The sequence below is a fragment of the Chanodichthys erythropterus genome, chromosome 8 (assembly GCF_024489055.1).
Source record: "Chanodichthys erythropterus isolate Z2021 chromosome 8, ASM2448905v1, whole genome shotgun sequence".
Taxonomy (NCBI): Eukaryota; Metazoa; Chordata; class Actinopteri; order Cypriniformes; family Xenocyprididae; genus Chanodichthys; species Chanodichthys erythropterus.
In genome coordinates this window covers 148,565-154,868 of record NC_090228.1, presented here as the reverse complement: position 1 = coordinate 154,868, position 6,304 = coordinate 148,565, and the positions used below count along the sequence as shown (strand labels likewise).

Sequence of the window (6,304 nt, the reverse complement as noted above, 5' to 3'; positions counted from 1 at the left end):
TTGTCAGAAGTGGGATTCGAACCCACGCCTCCAGGGGAGACTGCGACCTGAACGCAGCGCCTTAGACCGCTCGGCCATCCTGACACGAGGGCTGAGGGCGAGCAGTATTTTTGGAGCTCCACCGAATGGCAGACGATAACTGGAAGCTAGTGCTTCACCGCTCAGCCCAGCTGAAGCACATGCCTCGTTGGCGCAGTTAGGCAGCGCGTCAGTCTCATAATCTGAAGGTCGTGAGTTCGAGCCTCACACGGGGCAGGGTGGTGCCTTTTGGCGCACGAGAGCGTTTAGACGATAGAGCGGTTTCCTTTATTCCCTTTCGTGTGATCGTCCATTTCTCCTGGGGCCAAAAAGGCTCTTCGGCTCCCCTGGAGGCCAGACAGCATGACATTCTGAGAAAACGTGTGTCTTTTTCAAGTAGTTTCCCTGAATCTCATTAAATTGCGTGGCGTCCTCTGAAATCGTTGGACGCGCAATGCCCTTGAAATCCAGTGTTTTTGTAGGACTAGTGTGGTATAAACGCAGTCGTGGTATTGCTCTCCTGTTCGTGTAATGCGTGGCCGTGTCGTCGCAGTGCTCTTGTTAAGGTTTAAAATCAACTCGCCAGAGGGTTAAAGACTCCAGCCTGAGCCCACAGCCAAAGGTTAGCCTTGTCAGAAGTGGGATTCGAACCCACGCCTCCAGGGGAGACTGCGACCTGAACGCAGCGCCTTAGACCGCTCGGCCATCCTGACACGAGGGCTGAGGGCGAGCAGTATTTTTGGAGCTCCACCGAATGGCAGACGATAACTGGAAGCTAGTGCTTCACCGCTCAGCCCAGCCGAAGCACATGCCTCGTTGGCGCAGTTAGGCAGCGCGTCAGTCTCATAATCTGAAGGTCGTGAGTTCGAGCCTCACACGGGGCAGGGTGGTGCCTTTTGGCGCACGAGAGCGTTTAGACGATAGAGCGGTTTCCTTTATTCCCTTTCGTGTGATCGTCCATTTCTCCTGGGGCCAAAAAGGCTCTTCGGCTCCCCTGGAGGCCAGACAGCATGACATTCTGAGAAAACGTGTGTCTTTTTCAAGTAGTTTCCCTGAATCTCATTAAATTGCGTGGCGTCCTCTGAAATCGTTGGACGCGCAATGCCCTTGAAATCCAGTGTTTTTGTAGGACTAGTGTGGTATAAACGCAGTCGTGGTATTGCTCTCCTGTTCGTGTAATGCGTGGCCGTGTCGTCGCAGTGCTCTTGTTAAGGTTTAAAATCAACTCGCCAGAGGGTTAAAGACTCCAGCCTGAGCCCACAGCCAAAGGTTAGCCTTGTCAGAAGTGGGATTCGAACCCACGCCTCCAGGGGAGACTGCGACCTGAACGCAGCGCCTTAGACCGCTCGGCCATCCTGACACGAGGGCTGAGGGCGAGCAGTATTTTTGGAGCTCCACCGAATGGCAGACGATAACTGGAAGCTAGTGCTTCACCGCTCAGCCCAGCCGAAGCACATGCCTCGTTGGCGCAGTTAGGCAGCGCGTCAGTCTCATAATCTGAAGGTCGTGAGTTCGAGCCTCACACGGGGCAGGGTGGTGCCTTTTGGCGCACGAGAGCGTTTAGACGATAGAGCGGTTTCCTTTATTCCCTTTCGTGTGATCGTCCATTTCTCCTGGGGCCAAAAAGGCTCTTCGGCTCCCCTGGAGGCCAGACAGCATGACATTCTGAGAAAACGTGTGTCTTTTTCAAGTAGTTTCCCTGAATCTCATTAAATTGCGTGGCGTCCTCTGAAATCGTTGGACGCGCAATGCCCTTGAAATTCAGTGTTTTTGTAGGACTAGTGTGGTATAAACGCAGTCGTGGTATTGCTCTCCTGTTCGTGTAATGCGTGGCCGTGTCGTCGCAGTGCTCTTGTTAAGGTTTAAAATCAACTCGCCAGAGGGTTAAAGACTCCAGCCTGAGCCCACAGCCAAAGGTTAGCCTTGTCAGAAGTGGGATTCGAACCCACGCCTCCAGGGGAGACTGCGACCTGAACGCAGCGCCTTAGACCGCTCGGCCATCCTGACACGAGGGCTGAGGGCGAGCAGTATTTTTGGAGCTCCACCGAATGGCAGACGATAACTGGAAGCTAGTGCTTCACCGCTCAGCCCAGCCGAAGCACATGCCTCGTTGGCGCAGTTAGGCAGCGCGTCAGTCTCATAATCTGAAGGTCGTGAGTTCGAGCCTCACACGGGGCAGGGTGGTGCCTTTTGGCGCACGAGAGCATTTAGACGATAGAGCGGTTTCCTTTATTCCCTTTCGTGTGATCGTCCATTTCTCCTGGGGCCAAAAAGGCTCTTCGGCTCCCCTGGAGGCCAGACAGCATGACATTCTGAGAAAACGTGTGTCTTTTTCAAGTAGTTTCCCTGAATCTCATTAAATTGCGTGGCGTCCTCTGAAATCGTTGGACGCGCAATGCCCTTGAAATCCAGTGTTTTTGTAGGACTAGTGTGGTATAAACGCAGTCGTGGTATTGCTCTCCTGTTCGTGTAATGCGTGGCCGTGTCGTCGCAGTGCTCTTGTTAAGGTTTAAAATCAACTCGCCAGAGGGTTAAAGACTCCAGCCTGAGCCCACAGCCAAAGGTTAGCCTTGTCAGAAGTGGGATTCGAACCCACGCCTCCAGGGGAGACTGCGACCTGAACGCAGCGCCTTAGACCGCTCGGCCATCCTGACACGAGGGCTGAGGGCGAGCAGTATTTTTGGAGCTCCACCGAATGGCAGACGATAACTGGAAGCTAGTGCTTCACCGCTCAGCCCAGCCGAAGCACATGCCTCGTTGGCGCAGTTAGGCAGCGCGTCAGTCTCATAATCTGAAGGTCGTGAGTTCGAGCCTCACACGGGGCAGGGTGGTGCCTTTTGGCGCACGAGAGCGTTTAGACGATAGAGCGGTTTCCTTTATTCCCTTTCGTGTGATCGTCCATTTCTCCTGGGGCCAAAAAGGCTCTTCGGCTCCCCTGGAGGCCAGACAGCATGACATTCTGAGAAAACGTGTGTCTTTTTCAAGTAGTTTCCCTGAATCTCATTAAATTGCGTGGCGTCCTCTGAAATCGTTGGACGCGCAATGCCCTTGAAATCCAGTGTTTTTGTAGGACTAGTGTGGTATAAACGCAGTCGTGGTATTGCTCTCCTGTTCGTGTAATGCGTGGCCGTGTCGTCGCAGTGCTCTTGTTAAGGTTTAAAATCAACTCGCCAGAGGGTTAAAGACTCCAGCCTGAGCCCACAGCCAAAGGTTAGCCTTGTCAGAAGTGGGATTCGAACCCACGCCTCCAGGGGAGACTGCGACCTGAACGCAGCGCCTTAGACCGCTCGGCCATCCTGACACGAGGGCTGAGGGCGAGCAGTATTTTTGGAGCTCCACCGAATGGCAGACGATAACTGGAAGCTAGTGCTTCACCGCTCAGCCCAGCCAAAGCACATGCCTCGTTGGCGCAGTTAGGCAGCGCGTCAGTCTCATAATCTGAAGGTCGTGAGTTCGAGCCTCACACGGGGCAGGGTGGTGCCTTTTGGCGCACGAGAGCATTTAGACGATAGAGCGGTTTCCTTTATTCCCTTTCGTGTGATCGTCCATTTCTCCTGGGGCCAAAAAGGCTCTTCGGCTCCCCTGGAGGCCAGACAGCATGACATTCTGAGAAAACGTGTGTCTTTTTCAAGTAGTTTCCCTGAATCTCATTAAATTGCGTGGCGTCCTCTGAAATCGTTGGACGCGCAATGCCCTTGAAATCCAGTGTTTTTGTAGGACTAGTGTGGTATAAACGCAGTCGTGGTATTGCTCTCCTGTTCGTGTAATGCGTGGCCGTGTCGTCGCAGTGCTCTTGTTAAGGTTTAAAATCAACTCGCCAGAGGGTTAAAGACTCCAGCCTGAGCCCACAGCCAAAGGTTAGCCTTGTCAGAAGTGGGATTCGAACCCACGCCTCCAGGGGAGACTGCGACCTGAACGCAGCGCCTTAGACCGCTCGGCCATCCTGACACGAGGGCTGAGGGCGAGCAGTATTTTTGGAGCTCCACCGAATGGCAGACGATAACTGGAAGCTAGTGCTTCACCGCTCAGCCCAGCCGAAGCACATGCCTCGTTGGCGCAGTTAGGCAGCGCGTCAGTCTCATAATCTGAAGGTCGTGAGTTCGAGCCTCACACGGGGCAGGGTGGTGCCTTTTGGCGCACGAGAGCATTTAGACGATAGAGCGGTTTCCTTTATTCCCTTTCGTGTGATCGTCCATTTCTCCTGGGGCCAAAAAGGCTCTTCGGCTCCCCTGGAGGCCAGACAGCATGACATTCTGAGAAAACGTGTGTCTTTTTCAAGTAGTTTCCCTGAATCTCATTAAATTGCGTGGCGTCCTCTGAAATCGTTGGACGCGCAATGCCCTTGAAATCCAGTGTTTTTGTAGGACTAGTGTGGTATAAACGCAGTCGTGGTATTGCTCTCCTGTTCGTGTAATGCGTGGCCGTGTCGTCGCAGTGCTCTTGTTAAGGTTTAAAATCAACTCGCCAGAGGGTTAAAGACTCCAGCCTGAGCCCACAGCCAAAGGTTAGCCTTGTCAGAAGTGGGATTCGAACCCACGCCTCCAGGGGAGACTGCGACCTGAACGCAGCGCCTTAGACCGCTCGGCCATCCTGACACGAGGGCTGAGGGCGAGCAGTATTTTTGGAGCTCCACCGAATGGCAGACGATAACTGGAAGCTAGTGCTTCACCGCTCAGCCCAGCCGAAGCACATGCCTCGTTGGCGCAGTTAGGCAGCGCGTCAGTCTCATAATCTGAAGGTCGTGAGTTCGAGCCTCACACGGGGCAGGGTGGTGCCTTTTGGCGCACGAGAGCATTTAGACGATAGAGCGGTTTCCTTTATTCCCTTTCGTGTGATCGTCCATTTCTCCTGGGGCCAAAAAGGCTCTTCGGCTCCCCTGGAGGCCAGACAGCATGACATTCTGAGAAAACGTGTGTCTTTTTCAAGTAGTTTCCCTGAATCTCATTAAATTGCGTGGCGTCCTCTGAAATCGTTGGACGCGCAATGCCCTTGAAATCCAGTGTTTTTGTAGGACTAGTGTGGTATAAACGCAGTCGTGGTATTGCTCTCCTGTTCGTGTAATGCGTGGCCGTGTCGTCGCAGTGCTCTTGTTAAGGTTTAAAATCAACTCGCCAGAGGGTTAAAGACTCCAGCCTGAGCCCACAGCCAAAGGTTAGCCTTGTCAGAAGTGGGATTCGAACCCACGCCTCCAGGGGAGACTGCGACCTGAACGCAGCGCCTTAGACCGCTCGGCCATCCTGACACGAGGGCTGAGGGCGAGCAGTATTTTTGGAGCTCCACCGAATGGCAGACGATAACTGGAAGCTAGTGCTTCACCGCTCAGCCCAGCCGAAGCACATGCCTCGTTGGCGCAGTTAGGCAGCGCGTCAGTCTCATAATCTGAAGGTCGTGAGTTCGAGCCTCACACGGGGCAGGGTGGTGCCTTTTGGCGCACGAGAGCGTTTAGACGATAGAGCGGTTTCCTTTATTCCCTTTCGTGTGATCGTCCATTTCTCCTGGGGCCAAAAAGGCTCTTCGGCTCCCCTGGAGGCCAGACAGCATGACATTCTGAGAAAACGTGTGTCTTTTTCAAGTAGTTTCCCTGAATCTCATTAAATTGCGTGGCGTCCTCTGAAATCGTTGGACGCGCAATGCCCTTGAAATTCAGTGTTTTTGTAGGACTAGTGTGGTATAAACGCAGTCGTGGTATTGCTCTCCTGTTCGTGTAATGCGTGGCCGTGTCGTCGCAGTGCTCTTGTTAAGGTTTAAAATCAACTCGCCAGAGGGTTAAAGACTCCAGCCTGAGCCCACAGCCAAAGGTTAGCCTTGTCAGAAGTGGGATTCGAACCCACGCCTCCAGGGGAGACTGCGACCTGAACGCAGCGCCTTAGACCGCTCGGCCATCCTGACACGAGGGCTGAGGGCGAGCAGTATTTTTGGAGCTCCACCGAATGGCAGACGATAACTGGAAGCTAGTGCTTCACCGCTCAGCCCAGCCAAAGCACATGCCTCGTTGGCGCAGTTAGGCAGCGCGTCAGTCTCATAATCTGAAGGTCGTGAGTTCGAGCCTCACACGGGGCAGGGTGGTGCCTTTTGGCGCACGAGAGCGTTTAGACGATAGAGCGGTTTCCTTTATTCCCTTTCGTGTGATCGTCCATTTCTCCTGGGGCCAAAAAGGCTCTTCGGCTCCCCTGGAGGCCAGACAGCATGACATTCTGAGAAAACGTGTGTCTTTTTCAAGTAGTTTCCCTGAATCTCATTAAATTGCGTGGCGTCCTCTGAAATCGTTGGACGCGCAATGCCCTTG

At 53.6% G+C, this 6,304-nt stretch overlaps 3 non-coding genes across 3 annotated transcripts; all 3 read left to right on the top strand.

The window, feature by feature from the left end:
* Nucleotides 1–4,710: 4,710 nt before the first annotated feature.
* On the top strand, nucleotides 4,711–4,784 carry trnam-cau (transfer RNA methionine (anticodon CAU)). Its single transcript has one exon. It is a non-coding gene; the product is annotated as a tRNA-Met (tRNA).
* A 573-nt stretch (nucleotides 4,785–5,357) lies between these two features.
* Nucleotides 5,358–5,431, top strand: trnam-cau (transfer RNA methionine (anticodon CAU)). The gene has a single exon. It is a non-coding gene; the product is annotated as a tRNA-Met (tRNA).
* Nucleotides 5,432–6,004: 573 nt separating this feature from the next.
* On the top strand, nucleotides 6,005–6,078 carry trnam-cau (transfer RNA methionine (anticodon CAU)). The gene has a single exon. It is a non-coding gene; the product is annotated as a tRNA-Met (tRNA).
* The last annotated feature ends 226 nt before the right edge of the window (nucleotides 6,079–6,304 follow it).